Below are 27,641 nucleotides of genomic sequence, written 5' to 3' on the forward strand. Positions count from 1 at the left end.
ACATGCCCTGGAGCCCTCCCACGGTCTCTCCCCAGCTGGCCAACCTCCCACATCCCTCCCCAGTCCCAATCATGCACCAGCGCAGTCCCTCAGCCTGGCCTGTGCCCTCTCACAATCCAGGACCACTTGGATGTCTAAGAGCTGGTTTCAGCCCAATCCCGCAGGCCAGACCGAGGGACCCCACTGGTGAACGAATTTATACACCGGGCCTCCAGTATCTTAATAAAAAATAATAGAAGAGAGAACAGGAGGAAAGAAATTAGAAACCATTGAATAGAGAACTATTTCTAGAAGTTTTGCTACAAGAAAGGTAAAAAAATGGAACAGTACTGGCAGTAAAAGTGGAGTCCAGAGAAAGTATCTTTAAGGTGGAAAAAATAAAACATTTATATGCTGTTGAATGATCCCAGAGAAAAAATGAGGATGCATAAAAATTAGAATGGGGGGTTCTGGAGGCAATATTCTTGAGTAGTTGAGAAGGGATGGTATCTAATACACAAGTGAAAGACTGTCTTTGATAGACATATAGATAAATAATCCTATATAATAAAACCCTAATATGCAAATTGACCGGGTGGCAGAATGACCGGTCACTATGGCACGCACTGACCACCAGGTGGCAGATGCTCAATGCAGGAGCCAGCCCCAGTTGGGGGCAGCTCCTGCATTGTGGGTCTGCCCCCCAAGAGGGAGGCAACCGGTGGCGACAGTGGGGGGAGGGGCCGGGGGCAGGGCCGGCGAGTGGGCGGCACCAGGCCACCAGCCAAGGCAGGTGCCAGTGGGGGCCCCCGCAATTGGCCTGCCGGCTGGTCACCCCACAAATTGGCCCTGCTCGCCAGCCAGGCCTAGGGACCCTACCCTATATGTTGGAAACAGTTTCTTAGATTTAAAAATTAAAACCTGGCAAGGCTACTCTAACACTGAGAAAACAGGATGATGCAGTGATGACATGCAGGGACTCTGGCTTGCATATTTTGTGATCAGCCCTGATTCTGACACTTATAACTGTGGGACAAAGCCAATTACTTAACTTCTCTCTGCTTCAGTTTTTCCACCCATAAGATGGGGAAAATGGTACTACTGCCTCAGAAGGATCATATTATGTACTACTTTTTATAATCGGGGCAAAAAAATGTAGCTGCCCATACAACAGCAAGATGCCTTTCACCTGTATGAAAAGTATGGTCACTGGTGTATGCAGCGTCCCGGAATGCACGGGGATTGGGCCTAAACTGGCAGTCGGACATCCCCTGAGGGTGCAGGCCAGGCTGAAGGATAAACCTCACCCCGTGCACGAATTTCATGCACCTGGCCTCCAGTACATCTATAATTACAGGACGACAGAATGCATGGATACAGAGTACTTCAGTTTTCTTAATGAAGTAGGAAGTAAGGTCACCAGTTGAATGGGAGAAATGGTGTTATGGGTTTAAAGAAAATGGGAGTGTGTGTGTGAGGGGGGGTCAATCGGAGAAAAAGGAGACATATGTAAAACTTTAGACAATAAATTAAAAAAAGAAAAGAAAACGGGAGTAGTATAGAAGTGATATAGAGTGAATGGACTAGGTACTCTGCCTTCCTGGCAGCATTAAGGACTTACTTGAAGTTCAAGGTCATGAATTTAAAGGTAAGATCAGTTAACACAGGTGTGGGAGTATGTGTGCCCATGCACATATTTTCCAGCTATGTTCAGATGCTTGTGTACAAGTACAGAGTAGGATAATCAGATTTAACCAGGGTTTTAAGTTTTGCCAACTGAATATGATAAAGAAGGGCATGGGAGTTGAGAGTATGTGCAGAGGCATTTGTATAATGACTGACTAGGAATTTAAGCAAGGTGAGAAAGGCAGTAAAAACATCAAGATAAAAAAAACAAACAAACAAACAAAAAAAAAAACATCAAGATAAAAGACAATGAAAAAGTGATAAGATCAATGAGTCTGAGAGGTCCACAGTCTGACTGAGGTCCATGGAAAAGAAGATCATTGGAGGAGAGTTCAAATAACCAGAGGCCAGTGTGTTAGAAGAATCATCTATGTGTAAGTCACCCCTAAATGCTCAAGTACAAGAAATCTTTCTAGTTTCTGAACAACAAATGGATTATTCTAATTACCAAATAATTTTGCATTCAGCTGTCATTTATATGCCCTCCCCAAAGCAAATACTGGCAAGTCCCATGCATTTTTATCTATTTATTTTACCTATTTATTTAGCAACTTACATAAACTTCCTAATATACTCCTGGGCATATTCCAGGTGCTAATAAATACTTATTGATAGATCCAGGGCCCTGATGAATTAAAAAGCCATGCAGTGAGGGAATGAAAAGACAGACAAGTGAGCAATTGTCCTTTCCCTATCACATACATCAGACACAATTTCTCACCATTTACAGCTGTCTGCCTTTCAGGCTATAACACACAATTAATTTACCAACCACTGTCCTTCATATTTACTATTCAAAGACACTGCAGCTGATGAGACAATTTTCTATGTTTGGCTGCAAAGACTATACACTATTAGTAATTGAAATTAGAGGAGACATGGCCATTTCATCAAAGGAAAGCTTCTGTTTTAAAACTGTTTTAACTAAAACTATATCTTCTACACATTTTTCTTCAAGAATAAATGTACATCATTATTTTAACAAAAAGCATACTTTTTAAACTTTTAGGTATTACTGGGGGAAAACACAAGGCATAAGAATTATGTAAAAATAAAATAAACCTATATTGAGTTCTAGATTGAGTTCTCAGTTATTGAATGTAGGTAACAAGTGATCTTCCTATAACCCAGAGGTTACATCTTTGGGCATTAAATTAAGAACCACAGGGATCTTTTTAAGCTAGGTGCTATGTCTAAGCACCCCCAGAAACCAATGTAATTGTGGTCTGGGGTGGAATCTAGGTTATCGGTATTTTTTAAAACTCTCCAAGATTCTAATATACAGCCATGCTTGACAACTACAGACCTAATCTAATCCCTTCCTCTGTACTGGCATCCATATGTCTCTCCTGTACTTCCAATTTCCTATCTAACTGCCTTCTACACACCTCCATCTGGGGGGTTGCATGGACACCCCTCATGCAAAAGTCCAATTCTAAAGTCAGCATCTATTTCCCAAACATATTTTGTGGTTTTGTTCTTTTACATTTTAGATTGTGAAATATAACATATATAGAAAAATGCATAAAACATATAAGCACAATTGACTATTCCTATAAAAAAAGTGCCCTTATAATTATAGTTAATAGCCAGATCAAGAAATATACTACGAACAGCAACTCAGTCTCCTATATTTCTTATCTTGGATGGTACCCCAATTCACCTAGTCACCCAGGTCAGAAGATCAGGGTTTCCCCTTCTCCCCCTACATCCAATAAATCCAAGTACTAAGGATTTTACTGCCTAAATATCTTCCCTCTTCTGTTTTGCTGCCATTTTCTTAGTCCATGTTCTCAGTAGAAGGATGGTGCCTCCAAAATGATTTCTTAAGGAAACAAATCTGATTGTCACCTACTCTTCCTGGCTTCCCATATCTTTCTTTTTCTCTCTCTCTCTCATCCTCTCCCCTCTAACAAACCTGCCCCCACTTCAAAAATTATACTACAAATGTACTAATGTGCTTATCATTACCTAAAAACACTATGCTATTTCCTATCTTTCCACTGCTGCTCCTCTGTAAAGCATATCCTTCCTTACTACTGCTATACTTGAATTTCTCTCTCAAAACCCAACTCAGCCATTAATTTCTCCAGGAAGCTGTGCCTGACCCCCTCTTCACCCCTAAATAGTGATTCATTCCCCTTCTATGATACTCCTATTCTTCTCTATAGAATTATTTAGCACACTTATAGCTAGAAACATTTTTCAATGTCAGCCTCACTTACAATAGTCCCATATTTGCTCTGGGAACTATCTATTCTATCCTTCCTACTTTGCTCCATCCACAAAATTAGGTTTCCAACAGGCAATATGTACTTCGAAAGATTGCCCTCAAGCATGCTGGGCCAATCAGATTCTACCTTCCAGGAATCTGGAACCAAAATTAGAAAATTAGTGTCTGTGTGGCTGAGAACTGTAAGTTGGTTTTTTTTTTGTTTGTTTTTTTCATATATTTTATTGATATTTTACAAAGAGGAAGGGAGAGGGATAGAGAGCTAGAAACATCCATGAGAGAGAAACATCGATCAGCTGCCTCCTGCACACCTCCCACTGGGGATGTGCCCGCAACCCAGGTACATGCCCTTAACCGGAATCGAACCCGGGACCCTTCAGTCTGCAGGCCGACGCTCTATCCACTAAGCCAAACCGGTTTTGGCTAGAACTGTAAGTTTTAAAAGCAAGGCTAGGGGAGCGGAGATGCATATTCTACCATATGTACTAAAGAGAGGAGAAAGCAGATCTTCAGAGAAAAGAATGAACAGATGGGTAGAGTGAAAGAGAAAAGAGGAGACAGTCCTGTGGGCCTTCCAGGTTTTGGTTCCAGTCCTTCTTAAAGCCCCTCTGAATTCCTGTCCTTGAGTTCTAAAAGCAAGACATGTATCTTTATACTGCTGGTTTCTATTATTTGCAACTAAAAGATCCAAGTACTGGTACGATGCTGAATTTACTTTCTTACACATATATATATTTATCCTATTAGCATCATGAAGACAAAAGCTGTGTCTTTCACCTATCTGCCAGATTAGCACAGACCCTAGAAAATGTCAAATGCTCAATTAATGACATCCATGCCATACTTTTAAAAAGTATAAACAAGTATTAAACTCCAGCTAATAGTTTGTATGTCGAACTGCTTAGGAGCAAACTGTAAAGATGTCTGCAACTTATTTTGAAATACATCAAAAATAAGATGAATTTATAGATGGATAGTGGGATCAACAGATGGACAGATACGTGATAAAGCAAAAGAAAATGTTAATTGTTTAGGTTGAACTACTTGTAGAATATATCTGTTCATGGTACAATTCAACTTCTTTGTGTGTTTGAAGTTTTTAATAATAAAATGCTTAAAGAAGAATATAACAGCAATTGCACTGACTTATACGAAAAAAAAAAAAGTCCATAAGCAATATATTCATTAACTGATATTACTGCCCTCTGCATTAAAATGGCAATTCAAAGAACTTTAAAAGAAAGATAGGTACCTGGGTGATTTCCTTTCACTGATTAGGTTTTCAAAGTGTTTTGTCTGTCTTCCCAGTTCACAAATTTATTTCATAGTGACAGCAATGAGGTACAATTAAAATGTAAAATTAAATACTTCCAATTTCATACCTCCTTTAAAACTAGTTTAGATAGAATAATTCAATTCAATGTTTTCTATCATTAAGACCATTCATCAAGACAAAAAAAAAAAAAAGAGCTAGCAGCTATATAGTTAACCCTCTCTTGACAAGTCAGAAAAACACATCAGGAGAATAAGAATTAGAAGATAAGAATTACAGAATCACAGACAGCTAAAACTGGTCAAAAAGACTACAAGCTCCTCATTTCTCAAAAGAGGAAACCAAGATCCAAAAAGCTGAAGTATCTTGCCCAAGGTCACCAAACAACCATTAGCAAGGCTCAGACGTTTGAAACCCTGGACTCATGACTGAAAGTGCCCAGTGCTCTTTCCATCCTCCTTTATAGTCTTAGACCCCCCTCCAGAGTTGGTGCTTTTGTTGTGTGGTGGTTGTTGTTATTTTACAGAAATATGACATGAAGTGCCTCATCTTAGCTTACATATTTTGTATTTATCCCAATTGGTTTACTGTTTTTGGTACTAGGCATTCAAGGTATAAAATACAAGCGAATACGAGAATCACATTATGACCAGGGTTCAAATGTCATACCTTAAACTGAACTTCATTAAAATGGGTTGAAAGTGCTGTCCCATTGTTTTAGGCAAATAGAGGCACAAACAGAATTTTAGCAGGACAATTGCCTGCGTTTCTTGCCTGTGGTAGAGGCCAAAATTTTATAAGTACTCTTCCAAAAAGTGAATAACAAAGCTGCAGAAGTTAGAGGATAAACCTTTCTTTAAAAATTCAGTCTACTTTTTTAGTATATTAAAGTGTATATGCTAAAGTAATGGATTACAGGAGATATATGTAACTACATTTTTTTTTTACAAAAGCATTCAAAGAATGCTAGTCAGAGAAACCAAGATGGCGGCATAGGTAAACACCTAAACTGCTGCCTCGCACAACAATTTCAAAACTACAACTAAAAGACAGAACGGACACCATCCAGAACCACAGGAAAGCTGGCTGAGTGAAAATTCTACAACTAGAAGGAAAGAGGAAAGCTCACAGAGAATTGGAGGTACGGCAAAGGGGCTTTGTGCGCGCAGAGAGGAAGGGCGGCTGAGAGCCTGGCTGACTTTCTCTGGCGGAAGGGGGAAGGAAGCCTATGACCGCACTGAACCCCAGTTCTGACTGCACTGAACCCCAGTTCCGGGCGAACCCCTGGGGACCCACGCTCTTACGGGGAGAGTCTGGACTCTCGGGCGGAGACTCGAGCTGGGAAAGGCAGAAGTCTGAAGACGCACGCGGGCCAGTGCGCACAAAGGCTGCAGAGGTTGCCACAGGCTTTCCCTAGTGGAAGGGAGTCAGAGGATTCTGACTGCACTGAGCCCCAGTTCTGACTGCAATGAACCCCAGTTCCAGGCGAGCCCCTGGGGACCCACGCTCTTGTGGGGAGAGTCTGGACTCTCGGGCGGAGACTCGGGAGCCGGGGAAGGCGGAGGACTGAAAGTGCGCACCGCGCGTGCGCCAGTGCGCACAAAGGCTGCGGAAGTTGCCACAGGCTTTCCCTAGTGGAAGGGAGTCAGAGGATTCTGACTGCACTGAGCCCCAGTTCGGACTGCAGTGAACCCCAGTTGCAGGCGAGCCCCTGGGGACCCACGCTCTTGTGGGGGAGTCTGGACTCTCGGGCGGAGACTCGAGCTGGGCAAGGCGGAGGACTGAAAGCGCACATGTGTGCAAGGGCAAGGCTGACAGGAAGCCAAAACTGAGACTCCACCCCATCCAAGCTGAGCACAGAGGCTATTGCAATTTGGCAAGTCTAATCCTATAAGGCTGTCTCCAGCACCGAACTTCTCCCAGCATAGACACACCTGATCCTTACAGCCAACTGGCCCGGAGGTCAATTCTTCCCAGTGATACCAACAACAATAAAGACTTAATTACAACAAGGCTGTACACACAGTCCACAAAGGGGTGCACCAAGAGTGTCCACCTCAGGTTAACTGGGGAGGCCGACCCACTGGGCCATATTGGAAACCTAGCACAAATATCTACCTTACCAACACAGGGAATCAATGAAAATGCGGGGTCAAAGAATCAGATCACAAACGAAAGAAATGGAGGAAAACAAACGACTGGATATAGAATTCAAAACCACGGTTATAAGACTTTTTAAGAATATCCTAGAAAAGGCCGATAAATATAACGAGACCCTCGAAGATATGAAAAAGGACCAACTAGAAATTAAACATACACTGACTGAAATAAAAAATATTATACAGAGACCCAGAAACAGAATAGAGGAACCCAAGAATCAAGTCAAAGAATTGAAATACAAAGAAGCAAAAAACACTCAACCGAAAAAGCAAAAAGCAAAAAAAAAAATCCAAAAAGTTGAAGATAATGTAAGAAGACTCTGGGACAACTTCAAGCGTACCAACATCAGAATTATGGGGGTGCCAGAAGAAGAGAGAGAGCAAGATACTGAAAACCTATTTGAAGAAATAATGACCGAAAACTTCCCCCACCTGGTGAAAGAAATAGACTTACAAGTCCAGGAAGCCCACAGAACCCCAAACAAAAGGAATCCAAAGAGGACCACACCAAGACACATCATAATTAAAATGCCAAGAGCAAAAGACAAAGAGAGAATATTAAAAGCAGCAAGAGAAAAACAGTTAATTACCTACAAGGGAGCACCCATACGACTGTCAGCTGACTTCTCAACAGAAACTATGCAGGCCAGACGGGAGTGGCAAGAAATTTTCAATGTGATGAATAGCAAGAACCTACAACCAAGATTACTCTACCCAGCAAAGCTATCATTCAGAACTGAAGGGCAGATAAAGAGCTTCACAGATAAGAAAAAGCTGAAGGAGTTCATCACCACCAAACCAGTATTATATGAAATGCTGAAAGGTATTCTTAAAGAAGAGGAAGAAGAAAAAAGTAAAGAGAAAAATTATGAACAACAAATACATATCTATCAACAAGCGAACCTAAAAATCAAGTGAATTAAAAACCTGAGGAACAGAATAATCTGGTGAATATAATAGAATCAGGGGCATAGAAAGGGAGTGGACTGATAATTCTCAGGGGGAAAGGGGCATGGGGGGTTCATGAAGAGAATGGACAAAAATCATACACCTATGGATGAGGACAGTGGGGGGGAGGTAAGGGCAGAAGGTGGGGTGGGAAATGGGTGGAGGGGAGCTATGGGGGGAAAAAGGAGAAATAATTGTAATAATCTGAATAAAGATTTATTTAAAAAAAAAAAAACAAAAACAAAGAATGCTAGTCTATGATTTATAAAGACCTCAATTAGGCTTTAGTGAGTTTAGGGTGCAGCCACTGTATATCTATTGCTATCTTGTCATAAAACCAAAAATCTATGAAAAGACTGGATCACTTAAGGTACAACTTCAGGGAAATACACTGTTATCCCAGAAAGCTATATATAGGTCATCAACCAAATGCAAACAGAATGGTATTTCTTTGTGTCCCTTTCATGGCAAAACTAATGCTGTAAGGAATGTTGGAAGGCTCGTTTGCTACATGGAAAATAAATTTAAACCATGCTACTTCTATCTATTAAAATTCAACATGTACTAAAGTCACTTCTGAAATCATTTAGGAATAGAGTGCCCAACAAGAGAGGATTTCAAGAAAGAAGAAAAAAAATAAGTCAACCAGAATGAGCTTGCTGCTTTTGTTATATTAAAATAGGAATGTGTAGAAGTCTCCACTTTAACTTGCTGATTAGTAATCCATCTGTATAAATACTTAACATTCTGCCACAGTCCACAACTTCCAATCCTAAATCAGATTTACCCCAAATTCTACTGCTAAAAATGCACTTCGTGAAGAACATTTCAACATGGATGAAATACTCAAAATACTAAAGAATGGCACCTTACCTCCTAGCATGAGCAAGGGCCTAAGGTCACTAAATGCCTGTATAAAAGTGAGCCACATACTGATATGGATACCTGCTCTACACTATTATGCACTGTATTTTGGGGGTTTAGCCAATGTATTCAACAGCTAGGGTTCCTTAACTAATACAGTGGCCAACCCCTCACACAAGATGATGAGTGTAACTATAAAATCCCTAACAGGAATTTAATAGCTTCCAATGCCCTCACACAAGGTAGCACATAAAAGATAAAATTCCTAATATGACAGTTTCCCAGAAAGACATTATCTGAGAAGACTATAAAGCATAGCGGATAAGAGAATAGGCCCTAAATTCAGACTGCTTAGGTTCAAATCCCGGCTCCACCACTTTGTTAGTGTGCAACCTTGGAATAGGAAATTAACCTCTGTCTCACATGTCAAGTGGAAATAAAAGCAGTACTCACCACACTGAGTTGTTGAAACATTTAAATGGAAAAATTCCATGTTTTAAAGCTGCTTAGCAGAGTGCATGGCACAAAAGCACTCAGTAAATGTTAACTTTTACTATTAAAATTATAAAATTCATCATCATACTACACAATTCCACTGAGCTGATCATGTATCAATAAGGAAGGCTACTGCAATGCTTTGAACCACTTAGCTTGTGGTGCAAAGTATTCTAGTAGATATGCAATTAAACCAGATTCCCTTAAAGCCGTGGTCGGCAAACTGCAGCTCTCAAGCCACATGCGGCTCTTTGGCCCCTTGAGTGTGGCTCTTCCACAAAATACCACGGCCTGGGCAAGTCTATTTTGAAGAAGTGGCGTTAGAAGAAGTTTAAAAAATTTGGCTCTCAAAAGAAATTTCAATCGTTGTACTGTTGATATTTGGCTCTGTTGACTAATGAGTTTGCCGACCACTGCCTTAAAGGAAAATGAAAAGCATCTAACTCCCAGTAACCAAGGAAGACAGCTGCAGAAAAGCAGCATGAGCTAGGGTCTAGCTATTTACAAACCATGACAGTGACCAAGAGAGAAGAGTGCATTGTATTAGGACAACCCAATTTCAGCACAGGCTGTACAGAAACTCTGATGGCTCTGTTTTCCAAAACAATAAGTCATCCTAGCATCCCACATATGCACATGAATTATAAACAGTTGAGATCCAAATAATCTAAACATGTGAAGGGAGACTAACCAAGGAAATTTCAGAAAACTGCCCTACCTTTCTAACAATAAATCTTACAACATAAAATAGATGGAGCTTTATTATTTGTACACATAAAAGAGAAAACCCATAACGGACATTAGACCTTTGTATATCATAAAAGCAATTGCATATTTAAAAAAGACACTCCAAAAATAAATTCTATATACTATAATGCCATCTAGAGAGCAGGCAAAATTTCAATAAATTGTACAGGGAGAAAGGTAAATTCAATTATAACATTATAAAAGTTTCAGAATGAGAATCTTTAAGTGTTACTAATGATTTCCTCAGCAGTGGTAGTAACATTTATGCTTTGCTGCCCCTAAAATAAACAAGGCATAAAATAAATAAAACCAGACAAAAAAATGAAATGAAAGTTCTCTCAGTATGGAATGCCTAGCCTGCCCTCCCTCCAAATCTTACTCTTTCCTAGGCCACATTTGTTTCATTGCCACAATGAGGCCCAACAAAGAGGCCTTCGCCGACCTCTTTATTTGTCCGTGTACTACAAATTCAGGCACTAGGACACAGGCTGCTTGGCATTCGTTTGAGTAGGACTAATCACTGAAAGCAAAATTCCTGCAGGGCAGGCATTGTCATCTCCTTTTGCTATGTTATTCTTACAGCAGGAGCAAAGTAATAATAATCACCACCTATAATTTACTGAATGCCTCACATTTAGCTAGGCACTATTGATAAGAATTATGAAGTTTAAAAAATGAGTATCTGCCGAAACCGGTTTGGCTCAGTGGATAGAGCGTCGGCCTGCGGACTGCAGGGTCCCAGGTTCGATTCCGGTCAAGGGCATGTACCTGGGTTGCGGGCACATCCCCAGTGGGGGGCGTGCAGGAGGCAGCTGATCGATGTCTCTCTCTCATCGATGTTTCTGACTTTCTATCCCTCTCTCTTCCTCTCTGTAAAAAATCAATAAAATATATTTAAAAAAAAAAAAAATGAGTATCTGTGAACCAGCCACCCAACACGAGAACTAGTACATTACCACTAGAGATGAAGCAATGAACACAATTTTCATCTTCATAGCAGCCCTGTGATGTCACAAGGCTATTAAGTGAAAGCCCACATTCAAATCAACTCTTCTAACCGAAAAGCTGATTTTCTTTCCCCCATACCTTATTCTATTACCTTGACTTGCTCTTCTCTGCCTACTTAAGTCCTACATATTCTTCAAGTCCCAACTCCTCCAATAAATCCTCTCCAACTGCCATAGCTTACACTTTATTATTATTTTTTACTTTGTACCAAAGTTCAATGAAAGCAAGGTCTATTTCTTTTTTTTTACATTTCTTTTGTTGTCTTCCCTAATTGTAGCATTACGCTAGACCCCAGAGTAGTTACTCAATTGCTTTAAATAAAGTGGAACCTCAATTCTCGAACTTAATTCGTTCAAAGCAATTTGTTTGAAAATATAACCATTTTTCCCATTAAAAATAACGTAAGTTGGATTCTGTAATCCATTCCACACCCCAAATGATTCCCTGTTTTAACCTTTCTTATATGCAATATATTGTTGTTCTCACAACTTCCCTTTTCACTTTGCTGCTATCTCTAACCTTCTTAGGACCCATGGTGACTTAATAATAAGCAGCAACAAAAGCAAAAAAACACAAAAATATTCACAGCACAATTACCGGTAATAGCATAAAAGTGTTGTGGGGTCAAGAACCGAATTGTTCAAGATGGGAGACATTTGAGAACTGAAGTTTGACTGTATAATGAATTTTCTTAATAAAACCATTACACTGTTACACATATAAAAATTCTATTATTTATTCACCACACCAAACAAAATCTTAGGGTAGTGTATTTTCTTTAATATTTTCAAGTTAATGAATTCAAGGATGCAAACTACAAAGAGACAGGCACCAATGGCTAAACCTTCTTAGTCTTTGCTGGCTCTGCCTCCACTTCTTCCAGACCTTATAAAGCTCCAGTGCTCCAAGGCTGTCCTAGGCCCCCTTGCTTTTCATCACACTTTCTTCTAAATGGCCTATCCCAGTTTCATGACTCTAAATGTCTAAAGACAGATCACCATACTATACCTACAATCCGGTTCTCTACCTAGGCTCTAGAGGTGTCTATCCAATTAATGTCTGCCATCTATGAAAATAAGTTATCAAAGCAGAACTATAAATTATTTTCCTCAAAACCTACTCCTCTCCCAACTCTTACCCATCTCACCGAATACCAATAACCATCGACCCAAGCTCTAAAAGGAAACAAGTCAGCCCTGTCAACATATCCTAATTAACTCTACCTCTAAAATATATCCTGAATCCTTCCCTAGTATCATCTTTTACCTGAACTGAAATAGCCTCCTGATTCATGTTTCTGCTTTTATTCTGGCCCATACATACAATCCTTTCTCCATACAACAACTGAGTCATCATTTAAAACATCAAACCTTTCACTCTCCTATTCAAAATCTTCCGATGTCTTCTCATCACCCTCAGAATAAAAATCAAACTCCTCACCCTGGCTTAAGAAGTCCCAGCTGATCTGACCTCCGTGTAGTACTCAGTGAACTCCTCTGTTACCATCTATCTCTATCTCTATCTAATCCTGCCCTCTCCCTCCCTCTCATTACACTCCAATCATTGGGTACTCCTTCCCCTTCGTCCCACATGCCCATTGTGTCCTTGCACTGTACCACTGGACTCATTGTTCCCTGACTGAAACAGTCTTGTCCCTTTTCTTCCTAAGGCTGACTCTTTCTAACATTCAGATCTAACCACAAATGAGATCTGAATCAAGTAGCTACTCCATCACTCTCCAATTTTTTAAAAAATAAAGGCATCTTTTTTTTTAAAGTATGTTTTTAGTAATTTTGAGAGAGAGAAACATTGATTGGTTGCCTCCCACATGCACCCCTCCGGGGACTGAGCCCAAAACTTGGGCATGTGCCCTTACTGGGAATCTAACCCATGCAAGGGATGACGCTCAACCAACTGAGCCACACCGGCCAGACTATCACTCTAGTATTTTAATATCCACCTATTTTAATTCTCTGCATACCTAAATGATACATTTGATTATTTATCTCTTCCCCACAGAAACATAAACAGTCAATGATAATAGGGATATTGCCTGTCTTATTTACCAATGTATTCCAGTGACTAAATAAGTGCCTGACCCACAACAGACACTCAGAGAATATTAAGTGAATATATCTATATACATAAAAGGCTAATACGCAAATTGTCTGCTCGGGAGTTTGACCAGGAGAACAGAGTTTGATCGCTTCCTATGATGTGCGCTGATCACCAAGGGGCAGCACGGAACATGGCAAGCAACAGCAGCGGTGGGGTGCTAAGGGAGTGAGGGAAGCAGGAGACGGGAAGTCCAGGCCTAGGGACCCTACCCTGCACGAATTTCATGCACCAGGCCTCTAGTTTATGAATAAATGAACAATTGCTTCCATTTCCATTACTCTATTAATGGTGGTTTTTAGCACCAAAAAGGGGGGAGGGTTAAAATTGACATTTTGCTAGTTATAAACAAGTATCTCTATCCAATTTAAGTACTTTGACTACCGTCTCTACAAAACAACTTCTCTCTAATATCATTCCAAGCTATTAAATCCAATGGTAGAGATGCACCATAGTAAAGCTGTCAATCCTCCCCAGACTGGCCTATCAATTTAATGAAATTCCTTATCAAGACCTAGAATTGCTAACACAATTTTGAAAAAATAAGAAAAAGGAGGAATCATTCCACCCAATTTAAAAACTTATGTAGATACAGTAATTAAGATTGTGTGGTATTGGCAGAATAGACACATACTAGTAGATCAATGGAACAGAATAGAGAATCCAGAAATAGATCCACACAAACATGCCCAATTGAGTTTTGACAAAGGTGCAAAAGCAATTCAATGGAGGAAGGATAGCCTTTTCAGCAAACAATGTTGGAGGAACTGAACATCCACAGGCCCAAAAAGAAGAAAAAAAACTTTGATCTAAAACACATACCTTATATAAAAAACTACTCAAAGGGGATCACAGACTTAAATGTAAAACTATAAAAACTTTTAGGAAAAAAATCACAGGAGAAAATCTTTAGGACACATAAGTAAGTCAAGAGTTCTTAGACATGAGACATAAGTGAAATAAGCCAATCTGAGAAAGACAAATATCACATGATCTCACTTATTTGTGGAATCTAATGAACAAAATGAATTGACCAACAAAATAAGACCTGAAGTATAGAGGCATGGAACAGACTGACATACCTCAATGTGGGGGCGGGGGGACAAAGAGAGATAAACCAAAAACGTATATACATACTAGAGGCCCAGTGCACAAATTCATGCACCAGTGGGGTCCCTTGGCCTGGCCTGTGGGATCGGGCTGAAACCGGCTCTCCGACATCCACCGAGGAGTCCCGGATTGCGAGAGGGCAGAGGCCAGGCAGAGGGACCCCACCGGTGCAAGATCAGGGCTGGAGAGGGATGCAGGAGGTTGGCCAGCTGGGGAGGGATCACGCGAGAGTTCCAGGGCATGTCCGGCACGTCTTGCTCAGTCCTGATCAGCCGGACCCCAGCAGCAAGCTAACCTACCAGTTGGAGCGTCTACCCCCTGGTGGTCAGTGCACGTTACAGAGCAGCCTTAGCATATCATTAGCATATTATGCTTTGATTGTTTGAAGGATGACCGGATGACCTGACACTCAGCATATTAGGTTTTTATTATACAGGATATGCATAGCCCACGGACACGGGCAATAGTGTGGTGAAGACCTGGGCGGGGAGGATGAGTAGGGGCTGGATGGAGTGGTGTTAAGGGGGAGAAAGGGGATGGGAGACATCTTTAATACTGTCAACTATATATATATATATATATATATATATATATATATATATGTATTTTTTTTTTTTAAATACACTAGTATAAAAAAAGGGAAATAAATACTTGTTTAAAAAAAAACAAAAAACACAAAAACACAGCCTGGCTGGTGTTGTTAAGTGGTTGAGCATCAACCTATGAACCAAGAGGTCATGGTTTGATTTCCGGTCAGGGTACATGCCCAGGTTGCAGGCTTGAAGGCTTGATCCCCAGTAGGGGATGTGCAGCAGGCAGCTGATTAATGTTTCTCTCTCATCAATGATGTTTCTATTCCTCTCTGCCTCTCCCTTTCCTCTCTGAAATCAATAAAAAATATATTAAAAAATAAAAACAAAAAACTGACAAAATCAAATGCTGGTGAAGATGTGGAGAAACTGAACCACTCATACATTGCTAGTGTGAATGTAAAATGCTACAGCCTCTCCGAAAAGTACAGCTATGTCTTACAAAACTAAAAATACATTTACCATACAACCCAGCAGATGTCCTCTTGGGCATTAATCCCAGAAAAATGAAAATTTATGACCACACAAAAGCCTATATATATGAATGTTTACATCAGCTTTATTGCTAATAGCTAAAAACCGGAAACAATCCAAATTTCCTTCAACAGGTGATGACTAAACAAACAGTGACAGACCTGCCTGACATGGAATACTACTCAGCTATAAAGAACAACAAACTATTGATATATGCAACAACTTAGACAGATTTCAATGGGATTATGCTAAGTGAAAAAAGCCAATCTTAAAAGTTTCCATACTGTATGATTCCATTTATGTAACTTTTTTTAAAATATATTTTATTGACTTCAGAGAGGAAGGGAGAAGGAGAAATATAAACATCAATAATGAGAGAGAATCATTGATCGACTGCCTCCTGCACACCCCCTACTGGAGATCGAGCCCGCAACCTGGGTATGTGCCCTTGACAGGAATCAAACCCAGGATCCTTCTGTCCGCAGGCTGATGCTCTATCCACTGAGCCAAACCGGCTAGGGCTGTAACATCCTTCAAGTGACAAAACTGTACAGATGGATTGTTATTGAAGTTGAATGCTATGTTCATTTTTATCTATGAAACTTCTATAAATACAAAAATGGAACAATTAATCTGGCTTTCCAAAATCTTTCAAGCAAAAAGATTACCATAGTCAATTTAAGATTTAACCTAAAATCAAAAGGAAGGAATTTAAATAATCTCAGGACAATTTAACTACCTACATACAAACCATGAGAACAAGGTATACACTAGTAGAACATGAAGCATTTCAAATGAAGTGCTCTTTTCCACCTGCATGTAAAAAAGCCGCAGTGGCAGCATCACAAGAAACTGATTTAAAACTAAATGTCATGCGGGAACACTAAACACACCCAAACAAACCCACATACCACATAATTCAACATATCTGGGCAGCAGTGGTTAAGGAATGGAATAGCATGGATACTGCAAGGATTTGGCAGACTGACTGATGTAGAGAGATTCACATTTCCTTTGCCTTTAGCTGTGCCTGTTATATTACTTACCAAAATAGCTTTGGGTTTTAGGTTTGTTTGGAGTTTGGGGGAGGAGTGGGGCAATCACAGTATACAAAATATTAATTTAAAATAGAGTCTCAGCCCAGGAAAATTAAGTTAAAAAAAAACAAGAACACTATAACATAACAGAATTTGACAGTTGTATGTTGCTTAAAACATTAAAGTGATAAGGCCATTTTTAAATATGTGTAATCTTTTTACAAGTTCAGAAGAACCACAAATTATGTGCTACAAACCACCAGCTATTCAAAAGAAAATTGTAGCTTATAAAATATTGGCTGACTGCCAGTACAAATGAATTTTTTCCCCTTAAACAAGCTTTGCAAGCCACAATCCTCTTTCAAAAGACTACAACCATATTATTCAATCAAAGAACAATGTATTAGTTAGTAAAGGTAAGTCAATTCTTGACCTAAAACAAGCTGTAAGAGCCCACAAACTGTTCCTCACCAATATAGTAAAATCTCACCTTGGAAAAAAAAGATATGGAAATTTTTTATTCATTACTATTTCACCATAATTTCATAAAGGCATTAAGTATATTAAATGCCTTAATAACAAAAAAGTAAGTTTTAGAATCCAAATACCAATGAATACATTTAAAAGGGAAGAGTAACTACCACCCAATTCCCCTCCAACACTAACACAATAGGCTATCTGAAAAATTGCAAGATCCTCACTACAATCAAAAAAATACTTCCTTTAACTTACGGCCCAAATGGAAAGGTAAAAGAAGACACTCTGAAGACAGCAAGGGTTCAAATCCCAGCTACAACTTCTTAGCTAGTAAGTAGTTTGAGTAACTAACCATATAAGGACTCACTTTTCTCATTTCACCTATTTAAAACTATTCTACCCAGCATTGTATATCACATTTGTTACAGAGAACACTGCATTAGTTATCTTTTCACAAAATTATGTTTTAGCCCTAGCAGATTTGGCTCAGTGGATAGAGCGTTGGCCTGCAGATCAAAGGGTTACGGGTTGATTCCAGTCAAGGACATATAATACCTCAGTTGCAGGCTCCTCCCCAGCCTGGGCCCTGGTGGGGCGCATGCAGAAGGCAACTAATAGATGTATTTCTCTCACATCAATATTTCTCTCTGTCTTCCCTCTCTCTTCCACTCTAAAAATCAATGGAAAAATATCCTCGGGTGAGGATTAAAAACAAACAAAAATTATGTTTTACTTCTACAGCCAGTCTATAAAATACTGAAGAGAAAGAATCTTTTTTTTCATAATGCATATCTTTAGTAGCACCTTAATACAATGTCTCACATATGAAAAGCACTCAGAGATTCAATGACCAATTTACTGCTTTTCAAAATTAGATCACTCTTTATTCAAGGAATAAAATGGTTCCTAAGACTTAGGCCTTGTACAACAATCCATTCCATTAAATAATTTCCAGATTATCCATTATTAAAGCTGCAGTTTACAAACCTGGTCACTACCTGTAATTTACCCATTTGTCTAACTCAGCCGTGGGCAAACTACGGCCCGCGGGCCGGATCTGGCCCATTCGGCTGTTCTATCCGGCCCGCGGAGCCGAAAGAGCAGAGGGTTCTCTTGCTCTCCCTCCACTCCTTCACCAGCAGCAGTGTTAACTTGGCAACATCGGGAAACACGGCCGCAGCTCCTTCTCAGTGGGCGGATTTATATCCGCCCATTCAGTAGAAGGAACAACCTCTCAATCTTCCAGAGGCTCCTTGTAATGCCCGCGACGCGTCCCCCGACATCACCCTGGGAATGCGTAGACACGTTATCGTGGTGATGTAGGGAGACATGCCCCTGGGGAGCACAGTATCAGAGCATTAGCTAAAAAGGAGACCAACAACACTGTTCCCACTGAAGTTGATGTTTTAAAGACCAAAAACCTCTCAACCCAGTCTACATTGCCATCTACATCTACGTCCCGGGCATAATTTGGAAGTTGCACTAAAGAAAATGTTTAATTTACTGTTTACACATTTTGTTCTTTTCTATTTGTTTTCGTTTTAAATTATTTTATTATATTTAAGTTTAATCTGAAAGGCTTTTGTACCTTTCTTTTGTTAGGCAATTTTATTTTGCCTTTGCCATCGTCAATATAAGGTATGTTATTGTGCTATGATTCCTCCATTTTTTGAAGTTTCAAATTATAATAATTAGTGTTTACATTCTTCTTGTTAAAATGTTTGAAATGAATAAAACTATTGAAATAAAAAAAAAAAGACCGTACCCTTTTATGTAATGATGTTTACTTTGAATTTATATTAGTTCACACAAACACTCCATCCATGCTTTTGTTCCGGCCCTCCGGTCCAGTTTAAGAACCCATTGTGGCCCTCGAGTCAAAAAGTTTGCCCACCCCTGGTCTAACTCCACAGTTCTCTGGACTCCTGAAGGTCTTTTTGCAGTAGAACTAAGACATTATATGCCTTCTAATTCTCATTCTCTCATAAGTGTAGTTTTCCAGAGACTACATAATGTGTGGAGTATTATGTAATGAAATGTGTCATATTTGGAAGCTCAACATAATTCAGTGAACCAATATTTTCCAAGTATCCAAAGCACGATGTTATTCATGATAAAAGAGCCATTCAAAATGTAATAGACCAATGGATTTTTATGTGACAGAATAAAAAAGTTTACTAGTCTGTTTTCAGATTCCATTAAGAAACTAACATTTGTCAAGTTTTAGTATAGTATCAAAAGAAAATACCCAATTATATGAAAAAGCTACTAAGATACTCCTCCATGTTTCCAACTTCCAATCTGTGTGAAGCCAAATTTTCTTTATAATATACTTCAACCAGAACATACCACAACAGATTAAATGTACAAGTAGCTATCAGAAACGCAGCTGTCTTTCATTAAGTTACACATTCATGAGATTTGCAAAAATGTAAAGCAATGCTCTTCTAAATTTTTTTGTTTTGGAAAATACCTATTTTTCATTTAAAAAAATTATTTTGGGGAAGTGAGGGAAATGGATAGGTGTTGGTCAAAGGGTACAAAGTTGTAGTTATGTAGGATGAATATATCTAGAGATCTATTGTAAAGCATGATGATTAATAATACTGTACTGGATACTAGAAATTTTTTTTTTTTTATATATTTTATTGATTTTTTACAGAGAGGAAGGGAGAGGGATAGAGAGCTAGAAACATCGATGAGAGAGAAACATCGATCAGCTGCCTCCTGCACACCTCCCACCGGGGATGTGCCCGCAACCAAGGTACATGCCCTTGACCGGAATCGAACCCGGGACTCTTCAGTCCGCAGGCTGACGCTCTATCCATTGAGCCAAACCGGTTTCGGCTGGATACTAGAAATTTGCTAAGAGAGTAGACTTCATGTGCTCTTGCCACACACACACACACACACACACACACACACACACACACACACACACAAAGGTATTATATGACAGATGGATATGTTTATTAGCTCAGCTGTAGTAATCATTTACCTAGGTATATGTATATCAAAACATCACGTTATACACCTTAAATATATACAATTTTTTAAAAGTCACCAAACAGTCCTAACCAGTTTGGCTCAGTGGACAGAGCGTCAGCCTGCAGACTGAAGGGTCCCAGGTTTAATTCCGGTCAAGGGCATGTACCTTCCTTAGGGGCACATCCCCAGTGGGGGATGTGCAGGAGGCAGCTGATTGTCTCTCTCTCATCAATGTTTCTAACTCTCTATCCCTCTCCATTCCTCTCTGTTAAAAAATCAATAAAAATATATTTTAAAGAAAAGTCACCAAACATTTGTAATAAGGGAGGGAGGGAAGGAGGAAGAGAATATTTTAATTACATAAAAATAGTTCTGGAAGAATACATGCTAATTCTTGACCGCAGGGACCAGTGTGCATATATGAAAAAAATGAATTTCATTTTTTACTTTGATTCTATTATTTTAACTTACATTACTTTTTTAATTTGAAACAAAAATTTAAAAAGCTAAAATCTTATATATTTATGTATACAATCTGTGTTAATATACAATAGTTATTTTTAAATAGTAAAAGTTTGAGAACTGCTGGTCTAATAAAATAAAGGTTGATTTTGGTGTTCCATATACTAGGTCCATTTCACTTAAGGAATGCAGAAATTTCCCAGGAAAAAACCATGTCAATACTGTACAACTTGGAGCAGTATTCACTAAGCTCTTGGTGAATATTTTGCACTCATTTTGCAGTAAGCAGTCCTCCTCTAATAAACAACTACTTAAGATTTTCAGTGGAAGGATTTGGCAAAAATACCAACCTTCTCATTGATTCTCATTTCATAAAGAATAATCACTTAGCCATATGACCTACGGTAAGTAATCAAGAAAAACAGTACAATATAACAGGCAGCACTCATTGAGCCCATAGTATATATCAGGCACTGTGCTTTCCTACATTATCTCATAATCCTCACAAACCTGAAAGTATAAGAGCAAGAAAGAGACTCAGATGTACTTGCTAAAGATCATACAGTTAATAAATGGTCGAATCAGAAATCAAAAGCAGGACTGAATGACTCCAAAGTCCAGTGCTTTCTATATTCCACCAGGTGACCTTCACAACACTAGACTGGAAATCGGACCTGTCACTTACCAGACCTGTGTCCCTGAGCTAGTCACAACTTCTCTCAGCCAGTTTTCTCATCTACAAGATAAGAGGATCAGTGTAGCTGATCTACAAAGAGTCCCATCCATAGCTGATATTCTTGGATTGATTCATCACAATCTCAACCCTGCCTAATCTTTTGTACACTTTTCTGAACAGAACAAGTGAAGCGATACAAGTAATTGGGAAGTAATGAGTAAAATTAACAGATTATAGCTTTTCATGCTTTAAAGTCAACCATCATCATAAAGTATACTATAAAAACAAGCAGGCATTGTGTACATCCTTGATCCCAGGCAACCAGAGCTTTCTTCTTTGATATAAGCTTGGGCATTCAGCAAGCAGACATCTCTAAAGGTGATAAGAATCTATTAGCATGCAACACAGAAACACCTACCTGAAGGACTGCTATGGGGAACAAATGCCTCATCATTCGATTGTATAGGAAGCACCATCTATTCTTTGAGGTAAATTATACAACAATCAATGGAGATATTTACCAAGCATTTCTGAGAAAAGAAGGACAAGCTGCAGAAAATCATGAAAACTGATACATGGCGCTTCAGTGTACATACAACGTGCGCACGCACACACACACTTCCAAGAAAAAATGCATTGATTGCAGAACAGTATTCATTATTAAATGAGGTTTCATTGTATTTGCATTACATTGATACTTGTCTAAGACTACCAAAATTTAGACTTCTTCCTACAACAGCTACAATTTTAACACAAGTGAGTATGTGCCAGACACAGTTCTGAGCCCTTTAAAGACATCACCCTCTAATCCTACTCTGCAGAGTTGTGAGGCATTATATTCATGTTAAAAGGTGAAAGAAGGTATTACAGCTAGTAAGCGGCAGAGAAAGGATTTGAAACAAATCTGACCAACACCAAAGCCAGTACTCTTCATGATACATTTCTGCTGGTTCTAGAGAGAATGAAACCTCATCCCTAGGTCAAAACAGAAAAATGTGTAACGTTTGACCCAACTTACAAGGGCATTTTTAAAAGCTTAAAATCTATTTATGGAAGTACCTACTGTTTAGATACTAGCAAAAGTCACAAGGTCACTATGAAAAATCTATTATTTCTTTGGATATCAATACATTAAAACTTAGAACATATGAGATGGCTGCTATTGCTTATAGTCTCATGCTCATAAAACCTAAAAAGATCTCTTCTGTCCAAAGTAGCCAGGAAGCTGTCTTTTACCTGGTATCATCTTTTCTTTTCTTTTTTAATATATTTTAATGATTTTTTACAGAGAGGAAGGGAAAGAGATAGTTAGAAACATCGATGAGAGAGAAACATCGATCAGCTGCCTCCTGCACACCTCCTACTGGGGATGTGCCCCCAACCAAGGTACATGCCCTTGACCGGGATCGAACCTGGGACCCTTCAGTCCACAGGCAGATGCTCTATGCACTGAGCCAAACTGGTTAGGGCTGGTATCATCTTTGCATTCCAAGCCCAGCACATTGAAGCAAATTACTCTTATTACTCAGAGGAGAAAGTGGTGTCATTCAAAGCACAGGAAAAAAAGTGACAGGTTTAGGAGGGTGACTTCTAGCTACTTTCAAATAAATAACTAAAAACTGGCCTAGTAAAAGTTCTTTCAAACTTTAAAAAAAGCCCTGGTCGGTTTTGCTCAGTGGATAGAGCGTCGGCCTGCAGACTGAAGGGTCCCAGGTTCGATTCCAGTCAAGGGCACATGCCCGGGTTGCGGGCTCGATGCCCAGTTGTGGACTTGCAGGAGGCAGCTGATCAATGATTCTCTCTCATCATGGATATTTCTCTCTCTCTCTCCCTCTTCCTTCCTGAAATCAATAAAAATATGTTTAAAAAAAAAAAACTTTAAAAAAGCTAAAATTAGTTTTGTTTTTTAATAGGGGCAAGTGTAATTACAAAAATTCTTCAAAACAGCACAATTTGAGTTACTTTTCAGTTACTTTTCATTGGAAGTAAACCACCACTTTTTTAAAGTATCTCAAAATGGGAATTCAACCAAGTTCCAGTAATGTTAAGACTAGTCATTAACTACTCAAGCAAATCAATGTATGATTTTAAAATCAAATGAGCGCTAGCTGGCTTGACTCAGTGGATAGAGCATTGGCCTGCAGACTGAAGGGTCCCGAGTTCAATTCTGGTCAAGGGCAGATGCCTGGGTTGCGGGCTCGATCTCCAATGCAGAGGCAGCCGATCAATGATTATTTTTCATCGTTGATGTTTCTATCTCTCCCTCTCCCTTGCCCTCTGAAATCAATAAAAATATATTTAAAAAATAAAAATAAAGTAAAATGAAGTAATTCATTAAAAATAAATGGAAAGGAAAAACAGAGAATTTGTAAGAACAAATCTCAGAAGCTACATTGCAATTTCTTCTTTGTTTGTAATTATGTCCATTAGAGAGTTCCAAAGGTTCCAAGGGTTTTCCTATTTTTCTTTTCCCCTATGGAATACGGATCATAACTGGTCAGGAGAGAGTGGCTACTACTGCAGGTACTACCAGGACCAGCAAACTCAACTCCCCTTCCCTTAAACACTGTCCTGCTAAAACAGTGCCTATGCTAAATCCCCAGATTTAGCAAACAGAACACCCAACTTTTGAAATCAAACAGACATGGATTCAAACCCCAGGTGCACAATTTATCAGTTAAGTGCTTCTGGACTTACTGAAAAAGTCTTAGTTTTCTTATCTGATATATAGCAACCATTCAGAAAAGCTAATATGAAGATTAGAGATAATTTGCATAATGCAAGTCTGTTATTAGTTCTGTTAATCATCATGTGCCTGACACTTTCTTTTGTAATGTTGCCATTGTTTATAACGTAATATACCTACTACTAAATAGTAAAGAGGATTCTATTTCTCATTGGCAAATCAGAGGTAGGTGGCAAAGCACTCAGGGTGACCTATAATACAAACTGGCTATCATTGACCTTGTCAGAGTAAAGATTTTTATTTTAATTGCTTAACTTTTCAAATTGCTTAATGGGTCAGGGGCTTTACTTTGGAATGAAGGTGATGTTTTGGAAACAGGTAGAGTCATGGTTGGTCAATATTGTGATTGCACCAAAAATGCCCCTAAGTTGTTCAATTTAAAATGGTTAATCTAAAAAAAAAAAAAGAAAATGTATTTTAAGGAAGAATGAGGGAAAAAATAACCTAATTGTTCCTACTAAACATCATTAAGTGCCAGCAATGTGACCAGTTAAACTAAGTGCATTCAAGGTTTTCTGGTCCACATTTCTAAAAAAGCAGCCTGACATGGTGAAGGAGCCCAAACCCGGAGGTCAAGAAATCCATTCCTCGTCCCAACTCTGCAACCAGTCAGGATGTGATTTTGGGCAAATCTCTTAACTACTCTGGATATATCTTAAGTTCTACATCTGTCAAAGACCAAAGCAGGGCAAAACAATCTCACAGCTTTCTCACAAGTTTAAGATGTTATACTTTATATCCTTGGCAAACCAATTTATGTAGACATAAAATAGCATAGATTTTTTTAAAATTAACTACAATATATGCTAAATTTGACAAACTAAAAGCCACCACACCTCCAGTGAACTGAAAATATGTTATCCTAAACTGAAAAATTTTCTCTTTTCAGGATAACTGGCTTCTTTCTACTACCTCCTATTTACTGGAAAACAAAAACAGACCCTATAATGTCAGAGCCAAAATTATTCACCAACATTATGAGCTAAGCACAAAGGAAAAGACTTAATTTAAAGATGACTAATGTGGTAAGCTCAAGGTCAGCATTCATTCTAAACCAAGCTGGTGAACTATAAGTTTTTAAGTAATAAACTCATTGTCTTTTTACTCAACTATTAAAAATGCATTAAGTATAAAAATAAATATGCATTATGGGATAGCCTATAATAAAAATTGTATACGTTAATCAACATTATTTTGCAAGTAATTATTTTGTCTAAGTAATTTTCAAGTTAAAAACTTCTCCACCTACAAGGCTCTACAAAGGATATAAATCTAAATGAACCTTAATCTGTTCTTGAATTTGTCTGAATACTAGGTGTACAGGGTAATAATGCGGATTTCATAATCAAAGAAAACACGATAATTTCAAGAGAAAGTGCTTTATTCAAAGTAATGTCCATCGATAGCTACATATTTCCATCTTACAAGTAATTTGTGGATACCGTCCCAATAGAACTTTTCTTGTTTTGAGGCAAACCATTCAGAGACCCAATTTTCCACTTCTTCGTACGTTTTGAAGTGCTGCTCAGAAAGTGCATGTGCCATCGATCGGAACAAGTGGTAATCTGAAGGAGTAAGGTCTGGTTAATACAGCAGGTGGGTTAATACTTCCCGGGCAAGATCTTTTAACGTGTCTTTAACTGGTTTTGAAGTGTGTGATGGAGTGTTATCATGAAGCAAAATTACTTTGCTGTGTCTTCTGGCACATTCTGGTCATTTCACGATCAAAGTGTGATTCAAATTGATTATTTGTTGTCGGTAGTGATCAGTATTAACGGTTTCACCTGGGTACAGGGGTGGGCAAACTTTTTGACTCGAGGGCCACAATGGGTTCTTAAGCTGGACCGGAGGGCCGGAACAAAAGCATGGATGGAGTGTTTGTGTGAACTAATATAAATTCAAAGTAAAGGAGCGGAGGGGAGAGCAAGAGAACCCTCCGCTCTTTTGGTTCCGCGGGCCGGATAGAACAGCCGAACGGGCCGAATCTGGCCCGCGGGCCGTAGTTTGCCCCCGGCTGGTTTAGAAGCTTATAATACACCACACCTTCCTGATCCCACCAAACGCAGAGCATTGTCTTCTTTCCAAAGCGATTTGGCCTTGCAGTAGATGTTGACGGTTGACCTGGATCAACCCATGATTTTGTGCATTTGGGATTCTCAAAATAAATCCACTTTTCATTGCCAGTCACAATTCGATGCAAAAAAGACTTTCTTTCGTGCCGTTGAAGCAACATTTTACTGATGACTTTTCAGTTTTCCATTTGTCTTTTGTTCAGTTGATGTGGCACCCATTTTCCTTCCTCTAAAACCTTTCCCATTCCTTCTAAACTGAAATTGTTTGCTGAGCAACATTTAATATTTCTGCAAGTTGTTTTTGAGTTTGACACGCATCTTCATCCAATAATGCTTGTAATTGTTGGTCTTCAAACTTTTTCAGTTGACCTGGACTTTCTTTGTCTTTCACATCAAAATCATCACTTTTAAAGCGTTCAAACCAGCGTTCACAAGTTATCTTGAGATGGAGCATGTTTACCGTAAGCTTCCCAAAGTATTCAGCAGCACTTTTCTTCAAAATAAAGTAATGAATTAAAACTTCCAGCAAATGCTCTTTTTTTGGCACGAAATTCGACGTTTTTAAGTGTAAAAATATCTATGATGTTAACACCTTCAGAAAATTAGACATATGAATTTTTGAAGCTTGTTGTCAATACAACAAAATAGCATACATATCAAATAGCATATTTATCAACATATGTGTAACTGCATCTATTGAAAAAAAATCCACATTATTGACCGGTACACCTAGTACAGCTAAATCTTCTGATAACTTCTGGCATTTTGTTAAGTGCAGGTTGTTAACGAAATGTTTTGGCAACGAACACCTTAACTACCATTAATTAGGGATAGGTTTGTCTTCCTTCAACGTGCCCCTAAATCCTATGGGGAGAAAGAGATGTATAGCATGATTAAAGTGTTCTCAACAGTGATCAAGGTGTCTAGATGGAAACTCATCTGTTGGTTTCAAAGGAATACTAGACAGACACTGCTTATATATCCATAGTCAATGGAAAGCTCAAAGGATAACATTCCAGTTGTATGGAGCTGCTGAGAATACATGAAGTGCTTTAAAACCTAGAGCAACTTATGTAACAAACTTAGTGAAACAAGTAGAGCCAATTAACAAATCAAAAAAGTTTGGATGCCTTATCAGAAGTTTCCCAAATCAACTGTCTCTAGATTCAGACCTCAGTAGCAGATTCAGCAATTAAGTCTCCCCTCTCTTTCTGGCAGTTAGTTGTATCAAAATGAAGGCATAAAGCCGCAGGTGAACAACCTTTCTAAAAAGATTCCTGATTTTCTTTTTATCAGGACAATCATCACCTGGATGTCATCACCACACTTGCCAACTCAGTTATCAAAACTAAACTTGCCTCCCTATACCACTTCTCTTGGGTTCCCTAGGTCAGTGATCGGCAAACTGCGGCTCGCGAGCCACATGCAGCTCTTTGGCCCCTTGAGTGTGGCTCTTCCACAAAATACCACGTGCGGGCACGCACGTACAGTGCAATTGAAAC

The 27,641-nt window shown here is 39.0% G+C and overlaps 1 protein-coding gene across 8 annotated transcripts in view; it reads right to left on the reverse strand.

Moving 5' to 3' along the window:
* Positions 1-27,641, reverse strand: part of STRBP (spermatid perinuclear RNA binding protein) — a 147,784-nt gene that overhangs the window by 98,658 nt on the left and 21,485 nt on the right. For 2 of the 8 annotated variants that reach the window (XM_080669542.1, XM_080669538.1), the window contains exon 1: positions 12,833-12,890. The exons of the other annotated variants lie outside the window; for them this stretch is intronic. The gene's annotated coding sequence lies outside the window, so the exon portion shown is untranslated. Of the gene's footprint in view, positions 1-12,832; positions 12,891-27,641 lie in introns of those variants that run through there. 8 annotated transcript variants of the gene reach the window in all.

Source organism: Plecotus auritus (genome assembly GCF_963455305.1).
Source record: "Plecotus auritus genome assembly, chromosome: 5".
Lineage (NCBI taxonomy): Eukaryota > Metazoa > Chordata > Mammalia > Chiroptera > Vespertilionidae > Plecotus > Plecotus auritus.